At 34.9% G+C, this 20,000-nt stretch overlaps 1 long non-coding RNA gene across 2 annotated transcripts in view; it reads left to right on the top strand.

Moving 5' to 3' along the window:
* Window positions 1–20,000, top strand: part of LOC137648463 (uncharacterized) — a 735,573-nt gene that overhangs the window by 30,970 nt on the left and 684,603 nt on the right. For both annotated transcript variants that reach the window (XR_011045626.1, XR_011045627.1), the window contains exon 2: window positions 17,238–17,336. This is a non-coding gene — a long non-coding RNA (uncharacterized lncRNA). The remainder of the gene's footprint in view (window positions 1–17,237; window positions 17,337–20,000) is intronic.

The following is a 20,000-nucleotide window of genomic DNA, read 5'->3' as shown; positions in this document are numbered from 1 at the left end:
CCATTCACTCAACAATAAAGCCACACCCTCTCTCGCTCTTCCCCTTTCAATCCCAGACACTCTACCAGACATTTCACCAAACATCACTTCACCCTTTCCTTTCATCTTTGTCTCACACAAGGCCAATACATCCATCCTTCTACTTCTAAACATACTTCCAATCTCACATCTTTTACTCTCTATCGTACTACATCCACGCACATTCAAACACCCCAAAACTAGAGTGCGGGGAGCAGTCACTCTCCCCCCAGCTCCATCTCTTTGTTGCTGTCTCACAGGATACTTTTACAGGAGAGGGGGTTCCCAGCCCCCTCGTCCCGTCCCTTTTAGTCGCCTCTTACGACACGCAGGGATAACGTTGGCGCTATTCTAATTGTTTTATGCCCCCGCGGCTGTAATGAAATAGGGTAATTTTACCGATTTTAATGATGTAAAAAGTGTCCTACAGGTATTGACTTTTTAACTCAACCAAGACTTTAGTTTTATTTTTTTTAGTGTGGTTGTATATTGATAGCTATGCACGAAAGGAAGTTCAATTTTGTTAAAGTTTTTCTCATGTGGGTTTACCAGGAAATGAAGAGGCGGGAAAATTAGTAAAAGAAACAGCAGACAAATTACTTCCTGGAAGATATCAACTTCTGTGTCATGGCTTCTTGTCTCATATCAGTAGATTGCTTGGTAATATTAGGACACATTACTGGAATTCTGTAACTTAGAAAAAGATGGATATAACAAATTTTATCATCTCCTCCTCCTACGCCTATTGACGCAAAGGGCTTCGATTAGATTTCGTCAGTCGTCTCTTATCTTGATCTTTTAATTCAATACTTCTCCATTCATCATATCCTACTTCGCGCTTCATAGTCCTCAGCCATGTAGGCCTGAGTCTTCCAACTCTTTTAGTGCCTTGTGGAGCCCAGCTGAACGTTTTGTGAACTAAATAATAATAATAATAATAATAATAATAATAATAATAATAACAAATTCTATACCTCCTTGGAAATATTATAATGTGCCTAAAGGGTTGGAAACTACCGCTTGTCTCCCATAAATTGGGCACACGAGTTTGTCACACGAGAGTTCTTGATGACTGGCTGGACGATACGTGGAAACCCTTATGAAATGATTGTTTGATTACCCTGACTGTTAGACATTTACTGATTGGATTTCTCAGTCTTGGGATTTCAGAGAACGATTCTTCTCCAAAGTTCGTGGTGAGGATAGCAGGTACAGTTGTACACAGGAGTCCATGGTACATGTTACTCCGAAGTGTACCCTGTCACACCCTTTCTTAGCTAGGAGTAACCAAAAAGATAGCGTAGTGAGAGCTAGCAGAGGTGGTGGTGGGCAGGGCTAAACACGGGAACTCGCGCAATAATGTCGTGACATCCTAACCAGGATACTTGGATAAGTTGTGTATGTAGTCAGTGGCATTTTCAAGTTCATATTGTAAGGTACTCGTTTTTAAAGGTATAAAAGTCATATTTTTTTCCTACTAATTCTCAATTAATCTTACTCCAATCGGTATCAGTAGCCATTGATATTATTTTGCCAGATAATTATATATAATTAAACACATATACAGTATATACACTTACATAAAGACATATGTATAATATGTTTATATTTGCATATATGTATTTATGCACATAAATGCATACACATATATGTGCTCACACATACACAACCATATATATATATATATATATACGTATATATATATATATATATATATATATATACGTATATATATATATATATATATATATATATATATATATATATATATATATATATTTCCATAGACTGACTAAATCCATAGAGGATTCATTGTCTAAATTCATCAAAGGATAGCCAGTTCCTTGTGATGCGAGTGCCTATCTAAGGACCCTGTCAGTGCATACTAATTCCATTAAACTACCAGGCATCAATAGTAGAAGCCGAAGAGATAGTTTGTCTATCGTCTTAAACCCAATCCGCCACCTTGCTGCCAGTAACTTCCTCGAGATTTAGGGGGTCATTTCCATCACACCCAACGTTCTCGTTACTACACCAGGTTGCTCATTCGCTTATATAACCGTAGGAAACATGGATTGCTAAGATGTAACACCTAGCACAGACTATGAAGCGTGTAGTAGGAGATGACGAATGGAGAAGTATTGATTTAAAAGCTCAAGATAGGACAACTAGCGAAATCTAACTGAGACCCTCTGCGTTAATATATATATATATATATATATATATATATATATATATATATATATATATATATATATATATATATATATATATATATAGTATGCGTGTTTACATGTGTGTGCCTTTCTGTTTCATTTGCGTATGCAACCAAAACTTGAAAATCGAAAAGTATGAATTTGTGTTTCAATAAGCCTATAATGATATTGATCATTATGGGTCTAAAGCTCGTCAATTTTGCTGTAAAATTTTTGTTTTTTAATTAAATCGACCAATAAAGATTTCTGGAACAAGTCCATATTTTTCTATTTAGAAAATAATCAGTACATAATTGCTGACTTAATGGTGCACTTCCTTTTTAGAGTCCATATTGTCAATATTTTTCCCTTGCCATTTTAACCCCCAGTGGACAAAGTGTGGTTGTGGAATTTTAGTTTTGTTGCCGGCTACGTGTATTTTCTTCTTGTTTGGTCTGGAGGCCAGTCCTTCTGCCTGTCACTCTTACCTTGTAACTGCAATTCCTTCTGTTCTGAAGGGTTTCATTCATAGTTGGTGTAGAGGAAGACAGCATGAAGATGAAGCATCCGTATTGCTGTTATTCTTTTTGGCTCTGTAAGTGTGTCTTAAACTTGTATCTTGCCGTGGTTAGTATTACGCGGCTGAAGATCGAGGAGGCAGAATTAGATGGCGAGATAAGGTGGAGGTTGATATGGAAAGAAGAGGTTTGGTGGAACAGGATCTCTTTGATAGAAAATATTGGAGAATGCGCTTCAGGCAACCGACCCCTTAATGTAGGGATAGCAATGAGAGAGAAGAAGGCTGGAGATGTATGCCAAACTTATTATAAAGGTGTCTGTTTAAGATAGTGCATTTTTTCTGTCCGCAAGTTTGCTTTTAAGAACTTTGTTCAAATGTGAAATATCCGTAGTTTATCTATGCACCTTCAAGTTGACCATAAGTTTGAAACTGAAAGAGATAGAGGCTGCATGCTTGGACTGCATACTTCACTGATAAGCCCTTTCATGTGACGTAAGCATTCGTGTTTATGGCTTTGGCCATGAACTTCATGCTCGAATATAACGGCCTTCGTGATAATCATGTTTCGCAAACTCCTCTTATCGATAAAAGAATTCTTTAATAGGATTTATCTAAATGAGGTGTTTATATGGTAGATATCTTTTTTTAATGTGAATTATCTTTTAAATGTGTCAATGATGTATTTATTTATTTTCCTATTTTATTAGATGACTTTTAGGTTTTTAACTAAAAAAGGTTTTTAAATGTTAATTTTTAGCATTTCGTCTTTCCCAAAAACTTTGAAGAAAACCAATTCACAATTTCATAAACAACTAAAGAAAGGAATACAAACTAGGGCTGACCATAAGTCATATAGTATCCTTAAACACTTACAAGTTTTTCCAACAAATAACTTAAATTTCCAGTAACAACAGTACCTGTTACTGGACTGTACATGACAGTTCGTGCAGTACAGCACCCATTTTTTCTTCGAATAAAAAATCTGCAACTATGAAAATCATCTCATTTAACTGCTCGTCCCGTTGTCTGACATTCTCCCAAATCTTCTTCCAACTACAATAGCGTATTCCTCTATTCTTAATTTCACAGAATTCAATCGATATCTTCAGTTGGAACAGATGATTCCTAGATTTATTTTCTCTTTAGATTATTTTCTTCATTGGCGTTCCATTTCTGTTTATTATCTCATTTCTGTGACACGACTGGCAGTGATATACATCGCTGATCTTCATATTTATGTCATAGCATGAGGTTATGATATCATTGACCTGACCTTGTAAACGATCGTGATTTCATGTAAAATGACCGAGTTACATGATATCTTCAACATGCATTGTAAAATATTCATGTAAATAAATATGTATTTATTTGCTTTTATACATTCACGAAAAAGGAACAAAAGAGACGGTTTTTGATTGGCCACGCCCTCCAAGCATTTTAGATTTATTAGTTGCCTTATAAGATGAGTGTTTGACTCGATATCATGAAATCATTCTCATGCAAGTCTATGCTTATAGCAGTGATTTAAACCACGAGGAAACCTCTCTCTCTCTCTCTCTCTCTCTCTCTCTCTCTCTCTCTCTCTCTCTCTCTCTCTCTCTCTCTCTCTCTCTCTCTCTCAGTATTAGTATCATAATCGTAATTGTCGACATGCCTTGGTCTCGATCTGAGTATGCAGCCAACTTCCTGATGATCTGACCGCCCTCACTATTGTTTCCAGAGGTACATAACTCTCATTATTACTCTAAAAGTTTAAATGTCACTCGTGAATGGCGGAGGCAAGGGAGAGTGGCACTGCCCTAGCCAGCAGGACAATAACGTAGAGACTGACCTTACATGATCAGCGCACAAGCAAGGACCAGGGAGGGCCAGCAGTGGCTGCTGATGACTCAGCAGGTAGACCTATAGGCTCCCAAAACCCTAAATCCTTAGCTCACAAGGATGGTGAGGTTGCAGACAATATAAGCTACTATAGAGTTTTAGCGGGACGCGAACCCCAATCCGGCCATCGCCAGGCATAATGCTCACTGGATTATTGGTATTATTTCCACTTTGGCTTGCTATGGTCGTATTCCTGTCGTTAGGTCATGATATATATATATATATATATATATATATATATATATATATATATATATATACTGTATATATATATATATATATATATATATATATATATATATATATATATATATATATATATATATATATATATATATATATAGCTTATCTCTGCTTTTGTTTTTAACTCTTGTTTCATGGTATGGCTACACCAATCAAAAATTACACTGTTGGCTTCTTTATTTACTACAATTAATTTTCACTTCAGAATCTGGTGAATTGTTTAAGGCTTTCAGAATAATTATAACAAAACACTAAGTTCTTAAGATTACGATGATAATTTACAAGTTTATCTTTATTGTTTTCATATTAGAAATTCTGTAATTTCTAAATTCTATTGGCAGTATGAATATTTAAGGAGCCTTTATATTTTCGATAAATGCTACAGAACAGAGAAAAAAGGCAATGAGGTCTCACCATGTAGCATGCATTCCTAACTTTTATCCATGTTAAACCAGAGTCTGAAGGCGAATTTATAAATCTTGGTAAACCGTTGGACACATCGACCAATTTAGCCTACATAGGGTAGTAAACATGTTAAAGGTAAAACTGTGATTTATGAATTCAAGGATGCAAATTCACACTGCACAAGTATTGATCCTCTGTCAAGATAACATCTTTTCTTATAAACTTTTCTGCCCACATTCATGTCACATTATATGAATATTAAAGTTGATTGATCAGTAAATTAATGAAATTTGATTTATAAACTTTCTTATATGTACACTTATAAATCAATTTATTAATCTGTAACCTAAATTAAATGCGAATTTTCAGTATAACAAAAATATCTTATCATGCACCCTACTCTTCACAAACAACGTAATAATGTTTAGCTGTCATGAAATAACCCTATCCCCTTTTGTTTTTAAGTCAGTTGTTTTTAATGTCACTGTCATAGAGGATTTGCCCAATTTTGAATGCATTACTTTGAGCCAGCTCCCCTTCTCTGTGACTCTATAGTCGATTATCTCCCCCTTGGATTGGGGGAGCTTGTCATTTCGAGTACAAATAGCACCTCGTCCACCCCCACCCCCACTCACATCCCCTCGTTTATTACCAAGACAAAGTGACTAATTTTAACTGGAGAAAAGAATGTATATTCAACGATTCTAGGACACGAAGTATCAGGAAAAAAAGTAACTAGAAAAAACGTAACGGGAAGCTAGCAACAAGAAAATAACAAGAACAAAACGTAACTGAAAGAAAGTAACAAGAAAAGAGGCATCACCGGGTTTTCAATTCACGTTTAATAACAATTTGGCCATTGCTTCGAACGCAAAGAAAAACGAGGTTGAAAATATTAATAAAATCCACCGTACGAAAATATTTTAAATCTCACTGAATGAAAGGGGAGGGGGGGGGGGGGAGTCCACTCTTAATTGGAATCTAGATAAGTTATTTAGTAGTTATCGACTGAGTGGTACTCCAGCCACTCACTGCCTATTACCTATTGCTTAACAATCATTTCAGCTTGTCTGTTGCTTCTTACTTAACAAGCATTTCAGCATGTGCCTATTACATATTACTTAACAAGCATTTCAGCTTGTGCCTATTACCTGTCACTTAACAAGCATTTCAGCTTGTGCCTATTACCTATCACTTAAGCATTTCAGCTTGTGCCTATTACCTATCACTTAACACGCATTTCAGCTTGAGGCTTTTGTTTATTACTTAACAAGAATTTCAGCTTGTGCCTATTGTTTATTACTTAACAAGCATTTCAGCTTATGCCTATTACCTATCACTTAACAAACATTTCAGCTCGTGCCTATTACTTATTACTTAAAAAGCATATCAGCTCGTCCCTATTACCTATTACTTAATAAACATTTCAGCTTGTGCCTATTACCTATTACATAACAAACATTTAAAAAGCATATCAGCTCGTGCCTATTACCTATTGCTTAATAAACATTTCAGCTCGTGCATATTACCTATTACTAAACAATCATTTCAGCTCGTGTCTATAGTTTATTACTTAACAAGACGTTCAGCTTGTGCATATTATTTATTATTTAACAATCATTTCAGCTTGTGCCTATTACCCATGCTTAATAAGCATTTCAGCTTGTTCCTATTACCTGTTACTTAATGAACATTTCAGCTTGTGTCTATTACCTATTACTTAATAAACATTTCAGCTCGTGTCTATTATCCAAGTGAATTGCTGATTCGGAGTTTTGCTCAGAAATAATTTACTCACTGTTTCAGAGTTTTACAGAACAGAATGTGAGCCTACTTCATATAAGTAGCTGCGTACATAGCCAGTACCAGTTCATAAGAGAATGAAGGGTGGCACCAAGATTTGTTTAGATGGATACATGTCTACACGTTCGTACACCGAAAAGAAAAAAAAAATGGAAATGTTCAGAGAAAGGAAGCAGAAATTGAACAGAAATTGTAGAGGAAATCTAAGTACTACACACTAGTTGGATAATCCGCAGACACTTATGACCAAACCAGCGTGACCTATGCTGTATCGTATCATGATGAAGCAGCAAGCAGACACCTCCCAGGACAAACCATCCCAAATGTTTGCTCAAGCAGCTGTCAGTCAAGACTATGATGTTCCGAAGAAGTTTCTATGTGAAAAGAACACCAAGCGATTCCTTCGGTATCAACTGCCCACACCAGCAATCCCTGAACACTTATACGAATTCGTATTGTCAGATGAGTGGAAGGTAACACTATTACCCAACCCTCAGTAATTCCTCCTTTATGACAACGAGCTAGAAGCAAATTCTCGTATCATTGCCTCTACAACAGAAGAGGGCTTAATTCGTCTGCAGAGACCATCGACACCAGTTGTGTGATGTTATTGTCGACCGTAGCTGGGAGTTAGGATTCAACCTTCAGGTACAGACGATTGGGAGCGACTTCGTAGATGCTGTTTCACGTGTAGTGAGTGCCTGGTTTGGTAAAGAGGTGGATAACAAGGGGTTTCTACCACCTAATTCAAAGCACTTGGCGTAAAATTCAAGGGATTGGCTTTACACAACCTTACAATTCAAACCAAGGGTTCCGGCTATTTTTTTTTATTGTGTGTAACAAGACCTGATTGACACTGCATCCAAACAAAAGAACAGCAGAAAGGCCATTCAAATGCAGAAGCGACTACGCCGCCTTCGCAATTTCAAAGTGGGAGGAAGAAAGCCCATTTCAGAATTTTTTAGATGGTATTGGGCATAATATATTGTAGAACCCAATTCTTCAATAATATATAAATATCTTGATATAGGTTAAAAGTTCAAAATCTACGTTTTAGTTTTTTCGTAATAAGAGTATTAAATGTGACATATGTTACTTTTTTCCCTAAATACAAGAAACACTTATTTTTTTCTTAATTGCAATAAAGATTTTTTTTTTTATGTTTTTTTTTCTAGCTATAGATGTTACTTTTGTTCCGTTACTTTGTTTTCTGATGATTTATTTACGATCACTATATTCACCATGAAATGCATTTTTTCAAGCGAATTGAGAGTAGGAAAGAGGTATTGAAAAGGAAAGATCTTAATATTCTAAAGAGTGAATGTGTGAAAGCTTGGGTGTAGATGATTAAGAGTAAGGGGTCGTCTTCTGTAAGGTGGTCTGATGCAGTGCTAATGATCCTTTTGTGTATTGGCACTCGCCAGACTGGGTTTCAAGTCCTGCTCAAACTCGACAGTTTCTTCAGTGTCTGCAACCTCGTCATCCTTGTGAGCTAGGGATTGGGGGTTTTGGGGACCTTATAAGTCTACCTGTTGAGTCATCAGCTGCCATTACCTGACCCTCCACGGTCCTAGCTTTGTTGAAGATGTGCTTGGACGCTGATCTTATAGATATGGTCAGTCTCTAAGGCATTGCCCTGCTTGCTAAGGCAATGCCGCTTTCCCTTGCCTCTGCGATATATAAACTGCCTTTAAACCTTTCTTATACCTGATCTGGATATTGATCTCTGGTACCATCGTTCAATTAGTTCATTGTGCATGTTGCGTAAGATTTTTTATAATTCTGACCGTCCTTTATATTCAGATCTTCCAGGACAGTTCCATTCTGTTTGTAATACTAGGTATGCAGTTAATTCTAATAGTCAGGCTTTCTCCATCATGAGGCTCAATACTACACAGTAATTGAGAAGTTTTATTCCAGCTGTGACCTAGTTGTGGAATGATCTTCCTAATCGGGTAGTTGAATCAGTAGAACTTCAGAAGTTCAAACTCGTAGCAAATGTTATTATGTTGAAGAGGCTTACATAAGTCCTTTTATAGTTTATATATCAAATATCTATTTTAATGTTAATGTTTTTAAAATATTTTATTTTAATTTTCATTTATTTATTTATTTCCTTATTTCCTTTCCTCACTGGGCTATTTTTCCCTGTTGGAGCCCTTGGGCTTATAGCATCTTTCTTTTCCAACTAGGGTTGTAGCTTAGCTAATAATAATAATAGTAATAATAATAATAATAATAATAATATATTCGAAGTTTTCTGCATGGACTGACAGTTAGCCTCTGTAACATGTTCTACCACTGCATTTGGTGAGTTCTCTTAACTTGGATGAGGGTACACTCAGGAACACTATTACAACTGTTTCCTTATTTCCTTTCTTCACTTGGCTTTTTTCCCTGTTGGGACCATTTGGCTTATAACATCCTGCGTTTCCAACTAGTGTTGTAGCTTAGCTAGTAATAATGAGAATAATTATAATAATAATAAACACTTCTGAAATTATAACCTGCACCAAGCCCTACTTGTCTGTTAACAATTGACAACTACACATACGATGGTGAAGCTTCATGCAAAATAGATCTACAACATGCGCTTTTATCATTTTAAGGAGATTTAAATTGGGCTGGTAAGTCCCCTTTTGATAATAATCGCATGTTGAAGATTTTTTCGCCTTAAGGAAGATGCACCACCTCGTGTTTGGTTGTCAATCGCCATCAGGCACAGGGGACACCTCATCTGGGATGTTACCTGAGGCATTAGTGCCACTCAGTGCCAACCTGGTGGTAAAGTAAGTTTGTTGGAATCCTTAATGCTATAGTCAGGTAAAATTTGCATGTATTTGGTTCATGAATACTGAAAAATAATGAAAAAAAGTGTGAAGTTATTGAATTAGACTCTTTATTCATTAAAAAAATGCCAGAACGTGCAGTCGTATGTCTCTGACTTTCTTTATCTTTATCAGGAAATACATTTGTAGCAACTATGCGTTGTTTCTTTTGATGTTATTTTCACCAAAAAGTAGTCAAAATAACCACAAGAAATATTCTGATTAAATTCATTCAATACCGGAAATATTAATAAGGAAATGGAAAACAGATTATAAGCACTCTAAAGATGCAGTCAAATATGCAGAAAACCCTCCTAACCGAATTATAAACCATTCTTAATTAGTAACTCTCAATTCTGCCCTTGTGAAAATAACTCGAGGATAAAAAATTAATGAAATTTGGATCGCGTGTTTTTCCACCATCGCTCCGGCACAAATACGCAAAGGCTGAAATTATAAAATTCTTCCATGAAATCCGTGATATTTGCGAAAAGTTCTTTCAACTTTTCTTGGCTCTTTCTATTCAGATTTGATTTTTGGAAGTGATATTGCATTCAACCACCCTCTCCCCCACCCAACCAGTATTTTGAGATTTTCCCCCTTTTGGGGCTCGTGAGTCTTCTTCATAATGCCAACTAATTTGGCTATGATGATGCGTCCTCAAAAAAAAAAAAAAAAAAAAAAAAATAGTTGTGTGCTGTATTTCCTTTTATTCAAAATTTCTTGAAAAAGCCTGTGCAACTTCAATTCAATTCCCTTGCATTTCTTAGCATTGAGCTGTAGTACATGTAGATATGTAGAAAGTTGTTCTATATATTTTATTTCCATTTATTTTGCGTTCTTATTTAGTCTCATTGGTTTGGTTGTTTTATTTACTCGGCCACGCTCAGATGTTTACGAAATATGCTATGAATATTTCTTAAATGAAAATTTGTAACTGACCCTTTCTAAAAAGAGGAGAGACTGCACAAAACGAGCTATCCTCCCACCAAGCCCCATCATCAAACCATTTTACCGAAAACCAATCTTGATACAATAATTGGCAGCTGACAACCAGCCCCCTTTCCATTCATTATGTTGGCGTTGTGTTCAAAGCTCGGCAAAAAAACATACCTCCGAATCGCTGTATCTCATTACCACTATATCATCTACTACGCCTATAGTTCGTAGATTTTGCATATTCAAATTCATCAACCCTTTTGAAAACCCACAGCACTTTGATTCTTTAAAGGCAACGGTACATCTTATTTCTAAAAATTCACACTGTTCCTTGGAGTGAAATATATGATTAGTGAATAGCCTTTTTTTCAATTAAGAAAAATCAATAATATTGTAAAAAAGAGAAATGTTCTTATGTTGTTTTCTAATCAACAGGATTATGCTAATTCGCGGTAAGAGCCAGTAGTCGGAAAGGGGGTTTACTCATACATTTGTACAGCCGAGGGTTAATGATAGGTTTGGTAATTGAATCGGCTAACGACGTTGTTATCTACCTTCCTATCGATGCCTCAGGCTGTGGGGGGTGTGACGGTTTGGGGGTGTGGGTTGAACCACATGGAGGTGGGTAGCGTCATGGGGAAGGCTTGTGCGTTGCCAGACCTACGTATGTGCTTGTTTCTATGGGGTTTTCAATTAACATTTAAAGAATACTTTTGTAATTTTTAATTTAAATAATAACCGAGTTTATGTAGATATTCCGAAGGAACATCATGATAAGGTAACTTATGTAGCACCTTGAATTTAGATAACTTCCTGATGGTCAGTGTCCTCGTGAAACACAAGGAGTTCCAAATGCTCTTTTCAGAATTTATTATTACAAAAAATTATGACTAGTTGAGGTCTATATCAGCACTCTTTGACTTTCTTAACGTCATGGATATTATCACTGTGAACTCTTCAAATTGAATGATATAATCCACCTATAATGAAAAGCTTGAATGTATTAAGACTAAACCTAATCACATTGTTAGATTGCATCAACAATATGGTGCGCTGACTTTAAAGTGTAACGGGTGTAGATTACCGTATATGCAAATCTTCCCATACTTACTTTTCCTTAAATACATGGTAGTATAAAACATTGACATTAAATGTGTAGGTAGGAACTGCTATAATGCTACTTCAACTGATGAAACTGTAATCAAGCTCTGGATGAAATTCTGTGTTCCAAGATTTGGAATGGAGATCCCGTTTTATTTAAACTTATGATTGAGTTGCCGAAGCCTTCTTAGTTGAGTGCAATTGCCGATAGAGTGTTTTTGCTTATCGGCAAGAGAAAAATAAACTCCGTTGGCCAGGAGAGTCCGTGGTAGCCCAAGAGATAGCGGCTGATCATCAACACTAATAGCTCATGGAGGTTGGATCTGAGAATTGTGTTGATGTCAGAGAGATGGCACAGGAAAGAGACATAAGTCTTTTTATAGTTTATATATATAATATCTGTTTTCATGAACTGGATTTAAGACATTTTGTTTTAATTGTTCATATTTCTCATATCATTTATTCATTTCCTTATTTCCTTTCCTCACTGGGCTATTTTTTCCTGTTGGAGCCATTTGGCTTATAGCATCTTTCTTTTAAAACTAGGGTTATGGCTTAGGTAATAATAATAATAATAATAATAATAATAATAGGGTGTGAATTCACCTAGGTCCCATGTATCCCGTGGGTTGCCAGATGATGAAGAATGTATAGAACATATCAGGTTGTTAAACGATTTTTATATCAACTGTATGTATGAAATAATATCGAGAAATAGTAATGCAAAATGTTAAAATTAATAGCAGCATGTAAAAGAAGGGTATAGCGTGGGTGCTGGTCATTAATAAAAATTTTGATAAAAATTGATAAGGAAATTTATAAAGGTGTATTTTGAAGATACATATTTTATTTCGATTTCATTGACTTTTGTATCATAAAGAATTTTGATTGGCCTTTTTTAACGTATATGTAGTTCTTAATTAATCCTGTTTTACCTTTTCATTGATACCTGTCTCACATTATTTCGATTGTTTTCTTTAATCTCTGTTTTATTATTTTTCCCTTCGATAGGAGTACAGTAGATAAGTTGTATTGCGCTATCGTCGTCATCATCATCATCTCCTCCTACACTTAGCATTTTTAGTAACTGATATGAGTTATAAACAATTACCTCGAATTTCATAAGAATTTAAAATTTTTACGCAGTTGAACACCAGACTTTCGATTAACTAATTTTCTCAAATGATATCTCTTGCATTGCTTTTATATCAAATTGCCGATAAAGTACGAAAAGTCTGATGTAACTTTTCATTATTTGTACAGGAAATTTATTGATAAAATATCTATGAGTTTTATCAAAAGTATCTGGCAGAGAGAGAGAGAGAGAGAGAGAGAGAGAGAGAGAGAGAGAGAGAGAAATGGTATGTGGAAAACTGACCAAGGAATTTACCGATCTTCTGCAGACAGAACTTTAAGGTGGTTTAAGCTGGCCGTGAGAGTAGTATTACTACTACTACTACTACTACTACTAATAATAATAATAATAATAATAATAATAATAAATGTTTATAAATGTTCACAATCCATTATACTGTAAACATTTCCATAACAACTTTGCAGTAATGCTGTACTGTATAATGCCTTGGTAGCGAACTCTCTACCATTCTATTCGTAATATTAGATATGTAGTTAATTCTAATAGTCAGGCCTTCTACATCATGAGGCTCAATACTACACAGTATTCTAGAAGTTTTATTCCAGCTGTGACCAAGTTGTAGAATGATCTTTATAATCTGGTAGTTGAATTGCTAGAACTTAAAAGGTTCAAACTTGTAGCAAATGTTTTTTAAGTTGAACAGGCTGACATAAGTCTTTTTATAGTTTATATATGAAAGATCTGTTTTAATGTTGTTATGATAATAATAATAATAATAATAATAATAATAATAATAATAATAATAATAATAATAATTTACAAAAAATCGATGAATTTCCGTAACTACAAACTTTAGATGGAAACTACCAAACGTCCGAAGTGGCTATTCCAACTCTGCGACTTCAGAGAATGTTTTCATCCAGGTGGGGGCTGGGGAGGGAGGGACGGTGGTATGGGGGAAAGGGGGCTGATTGAAGGGAGCTGATGAGAAGGAGGTACTTTTATTTCCTCGAGGAAATATGTTCCATTTTGATGTTGACTTTAGTTCAGTGAGTGTGCGCCGCTCGTCGTCTCAACTTACAGCTTTATGCCCGGGTTAAAAAGCTTTGGTTATTGTTTTCGAGTAATTTATTTGAAGGTTTTATAAACGTTTAAGATGCATTCAGAATAATTATCTGTCGGTAATTTTAGTCTTCTGGAAGCGCTTGAAACGTATTAGATGCATTGAGCAAAGATCTGTCTGTAATTTTAGTCATGTAAAAGGAGAGCTTATGAAACCTCATCTAGGGAGAATTTTCATCATTGAGTCATAAGAGAGACTGTGAAGCTTTGGATCACAATTAGGGTGCATTTAGATGTCATAGATTCATCATCATGTAATTTTTAGTCTCGGGGTTGTTCCTTGGTTGATTAATCCCAAACTGTTATTATTATTTAATAAAACGCGCTTCCTGTTAAATTGTGTTATAATCTTTATTGATCGATGTGAGCTATTTGTTGGAGCAGCAATGGGAGTCGGCACCAGGTATAAACGAAGGCCACAATGATTACCGTACGGTCCCTAATTATAAATGTTGATGATTTGAGTAATGTCACTCCTGGAGTAAAACTAATTACACCGCCCGACACGTGTCCAACGTTACCCTTGCCTGTTAAACCCCCCCCCCTCTCTCTCTCTCTCTCTCTCTCTCTCTCTCTCTCTCTCTCTCTCTCTCTCTCAGAAATGACTACCCCGGACGGTTACTTACGTATATTTCATTTCCCGGTATTCACCAGAATTTTAAATCGGGATAGTCAATACTGGATAGGTAACTCCTAGAACAGGCTATACTTTAATAAGTAACCATTGAGATCGTTACCAACGGATAGTTAACATGAGACAGATAATGGCCCTCCTTTACCGTAAAGTCGCAGTATTATTTCCACTTTCGACTTGAAGACTTGCTTACCAATTCATTATAGTTTCTGCATGTTGCATATGTTTTATTATAATTCTGACTATCCTTTGCATTCAGTTCGTCCGTGGTTGTACCATCCAGTCCGATTTGATCCGCAGCTAATTATAACTGCTTTCCCTTCACCGTAAGACAAATATTTTTCTGTCTTTACAGGTTGCTATGTCTTATTTCATAGTTTGTATATTACATATATATTTAACGTTCCTGAACTTAATATATTTGATATAGGTTTCTTATTCATAATGTATTGGCTACATTTCTGTTTCCTTTCCGCACTGCTCTGCTTTCCCTGTCGGAGCTTTTGGCCTTGTAGCATTCAGCTTTTCAATTTAGGGTGCAGCTTGGTTATTAATGATAATAGTGTTAATAACTCTAGCGATTATTATTATCTCTTGACACGAACTCCCAAAAATCAACTCCCATCCACCTTAGTATTTCAGTTTTCCCAATATGGGTTACAAGACCCCCGTGTAAATATCAATGTATTTTATTACATTTTTATAGCAACGCTTTACTTCGTAATGAAATAACCACCGATCAACAGTAATTCCGTAGAGAGTCTCATTTTTCGTCTATTGTTCTTAGAAATGAATACATCTTAAGGTCATCCAACAAATTTCTTCTTAGTTTGCTTATGTATATTGTAAAGGGATTTCTCATATTTCACTTGAAAACAAAAGGATATAATTTGGTGCTTTTTTATCATGTTTTAATTTGATTTTTCATCTAAAATTCTAGAGATCCCTTTACACGAAGATGTTTCATAGTTTAGTTGAGTTATTTGGCTAGGATGGATTGTAAAGGACAATTTAATTACAATAGAGTATATCTATTCATTATAATTTTAGATAAGTAACACAATCATTTGATTGCAGCATCAAATGGTGTCATAAAGAATGAGATCAGTTTGAAAGCATGTACCACGCCTGTAGGTATTAATAAAAAAAAAATTTGCACCATCTTTTGGCTCTTAACTGGATAAGTTTTTTAGCTTTTACATTACTGATCTAAATCCCCGTTTCCTTTTTCCCATCTGAACCCATGAGCTTGTAGCATCTTCCTTTTTCGAATATGATTGTAGCTTGGCTAATATCTGATAATAGTAAAAAAAGATATTGAAATTTAGTGTTAAAGAATAAACTCGTTAATTTTGTGTTTTATTTAGTAGATTTGTACACATTACTATAATTAACAAATCATCTTGGCTTTTAAATAACAAAAATTAGCATTTTTTCTTGAAAGAAATTCATTATATCACTAATCAGGGTCTTGGTTATAAAGATTTTTCTTCACTTCGTTTAGATGCTCAGAAGTTGGGTATAAATATTATCAAAATATATTCCATTATAAATGCAAATAATCTTGATTTTCTTTGTTTTAGAATTTATTCATGTCTCAAACAAAATTTGGCAAGTTGGTTTGCCATTTTGTATCTTTTCACGAAAACTATGACCTGTCGGAGAAAATATGGTAAAACAAACGCTGTCAGTGCGAGAGATGTAGCATTTGAATACACAGTTTTTTTTTTTTTAGTAGGATTTTAAGTTTTTCTTTCTAGTTTATCACATGATGGTGGACTCTGAAATACAAAAGTTTTGAGGGTTTGGGGTGGTTTGAGGTCAAGTACCTTGGGGGCAACAGGTAGAGAACGGTGTGTTTTTATCTTTAGCAAAGCCATCCAATATAAGTGAAGAATGGTTATCAACTTCGAAGGTAAGCTCACTGTTTTTCATAACCCCTAGTTTTTCCAAATTGTATTCCCACAAATACTCTGCTATTCGGAATGTTTAATTGCCTACGCCCTCTGCATTCCCATACAGATGATTGGAAACTCATTTTTATTATCTACTGCTGATGGGATACCGGTTTTTCTTGCATACGAAAAATTGGCGATTGTGTTTAAAAGGTGATTTTAGATGGCGAGAAAAATCCAGTGATGTTTTGGCTGGTATTTTTAATACTGCTCAAAAGGAACTTATACAATTCCGTAGTGTTTAGATCAATATAATAGTTGAGTAAATACCTTGTGAATTATTCTTCCATAACAGAGGCTCCAAGTCACCTGGATATAGCTAGAGGATAAGAATTACAAATTTGATCTTAGAGGGTCACATTAAAGAAAGAAAATATTCACTTTATCTTTTATATACATTTGTTCTTAAGCAAGTTCCATTTGATTCTTGATAGCTGGATCGTTAATTAATTTATTTTTTTAATGACTTTGAATTTATTTTCTGGTTTTATTTTCAGGTTGAATCGTGTTCGAAATATTCTTTCTAAATCAGTGCGTTACGTGTATTATCAATTCCTCGAATAGGAATACTACAGCGCCGGGAACAGGCAGGTCTGGTGAGTACACGATTTCTTGAAGTTATCTGTTTAGCAACGAAGTCGAGCAGTATTTTTTTTAAGCTCGTAACGAAATATTTAGGTATGATTACTGTAAGATATGATACTCATACATACAATTTGTGTATGCACAGTTACACAGTGCAAGAAGATAAATGCATAAATGTATGTATGTATATATATATATATATATATATATATATATATATATATATATATATATATATATATATATATATATATAGATGAACATACGATTTTATATATATATATATATATATATATATATATATTATATATATATATTATATATATATATTATATATATATATATATATATATATATATATATATATATATATATATATATATATATATATATATATATATATGTGTGTGTGTGTGTGTGTGTGTGTGTGTATGTGTGCGTGTGCATGTGTATGTGTTCGTATGTATGTATATATACCTAAATAGGTTATGAGCATTATTTCTCTCAGATTAGCCCTAACACATAATTCCTGAGGTAGCCAGTGCTTCAGTATGTCGCCAAAAACAAAAGATCGGTTTAGTAATTTAAATTACAGGCCATTTCACTGATTATGAAATCATCATCAAAGCGATTGTTGAACGGTGTGTCAGAGTTCTTGATAGTCTTTTCATTGATGAAAAAGTTTCATATCAATTAAGTTCAGGTACTGCTGCAAGTGTATTTGTTTCATTTTTAAACTTGTGGGGTTGAAGGACTCTATTATTTTTGATTTGTCAATACTGCACGTGAAAGTTTTTAGGTTCTATTGGGGGATTTGGGGATAGAAATATATAACATGATCGCTAACCCTTTATTTATTCCTTCAACTTACCCAAGCCTTTGGTGTCTCTTCTCGTTGTGAGGGGAAAAACTCTTTAAGATTATTAGCTTTTGTTGATAATCAATGTAGGAGTGGATTTGTTCTTATGATATTCAAAAGTTATTCATTAAAAACAAAAACATTTTCAGTTAAAATCATATTGTATATAGACAAGATTTTAGTGCATTTATGATATATAACGGTCTATTTAAGATAAGCCTCTCTGTCATATAAAAACTTGCGTAGCGTACAGGAAGTTATTCCTTTTTACCTGATTTGGAATTGTATGCTCATATGTCATCTCGTTAGAAAACTCATCGTTTTCCCAGGATGCTTTTTTTTTTCTTTATTAAAAGTCTTTAAAGAATGCCATATCTACAAAATAAATAATTGCCTATGAATTTGTCAGTACTTTAGGCAAGATGAAGTAAGCATTCCATTTAGTGTTGATTCCTTTTTAGAGACTCCTAGAGAATGACCCTAATTATAAACATATAATCAGTGCCCAAGGCCCCCCCCCCCCCGCTCCACCCAAACTAGGTCCATGGAGAGCCGGGTAAGGACTGCCGATGATTCAGCAGATAGACCTATAGGCTCCTCCAAACCCCCCCATCCTTATCTCATAAGGGTGGTGATGTTTCAGGCACTAAAACCAACGAGTTTGAGCGGGACTCGATCGCCAGGTAGGGACGTATTCAATAAGCCACCACAACCCTATTTCAAAATAATTTATATTCATGATTCATCAAATAAGTGGGAATGACATTGGCGTATATATCATATGTAGTTCTGTCAGCTTTAAGTAAAGGATTCAGGGCTATATCAAGGCCAAAAGGCGACGATTATCCTCTCGACCCAAACCTGTCTTATACTGTTTCATTAATTTTTTTTTAATTGTTCCTCAAATTACGTCGGTAGATATTTTCTTCTCAATTTTTCAATCTCTACTAATACTGTCTGATTGCTAGCATGTCCTCGAAGGATGATAACCCCTCAGATTGAACAGTATTGTAATGTTATTCCTGGAAATATATTGCCCAGCATATTGTTTAACTTTCATTACGAAGAAGGTTCGTCGTTTCAAAGAGAAAGGTTCACTTTTGAACTTGTGGTGAGAGTTAATTAACACTTGATTAAAGTTATCCTATCACCGTGTAGGGGCGGGAGGAATGTTCATTAAAATACTATAGGTTTGAAATTAGCATTTGACTTTCATTAACTTTATAATTCGCAGAATTTTTATTACAGTCTATTTTTGTTATCAGTTGAAGATTATCATTTATTATTATTACCTCAGTCAACGAAGTTTGGAGGAGGTTATGTTTTCGCCCCTGTCTATCCGTTTGTTTGTTTGTGAACAACTTCTTGGCCACAATTTTACTCATAAAGTAGTGAAACTTTCAGGAATTAATTGTCATGTTGAGACATGGAAGTGTTTTAATTTTGAAAGTCTTAGGTCAAAGGTCAAGGCCAAGATCGAGCAAAAGGTCGACCGAAATTAATTCTGGGAAAGGCAAACTGGTTTCGATTAATAAGCTAACATGGCGGAGGTCTGTGTTGTTGTTGTTGTTGTTATTTTTTATCCCGAGTATCACTAAAACAACAAGAAGGAAGGAGTTAAACGCCATTAAAATCAAGACAATAAATGAAAATCAAAGCGAATCATTACTTGACCAGTTACTGTGATTGTAATGACCTAATAACCTCTTACATTATCTTCTCGGTTAGTTGTGTTTACAGCTTATTTTGAAAGCTTCCTTTTCGGTTTATTGTACATCGCTAGAATAATATTTTCGGATGAACAAGACGGAAGTGT

Source organism: Palaemon carinicauda, chromosome 10, assembly GCF_036898095.1.
Source record: "Palaemon carinicauda isolate YSFRI2023 chromosome 10, ASM3689809v2, whole genome shotgun sequence".
NCBI classification, from domain to species: domain Eukaryota; kingdom Metazoa; phylum Arthropoda; class Malacostraca; order Decapoda; family Palaemonidae; genus Palaemon; species Palaemon carinicauda.
This window is presented reverse-complemented; position numbering and strand designations above follow the sequence as displayed.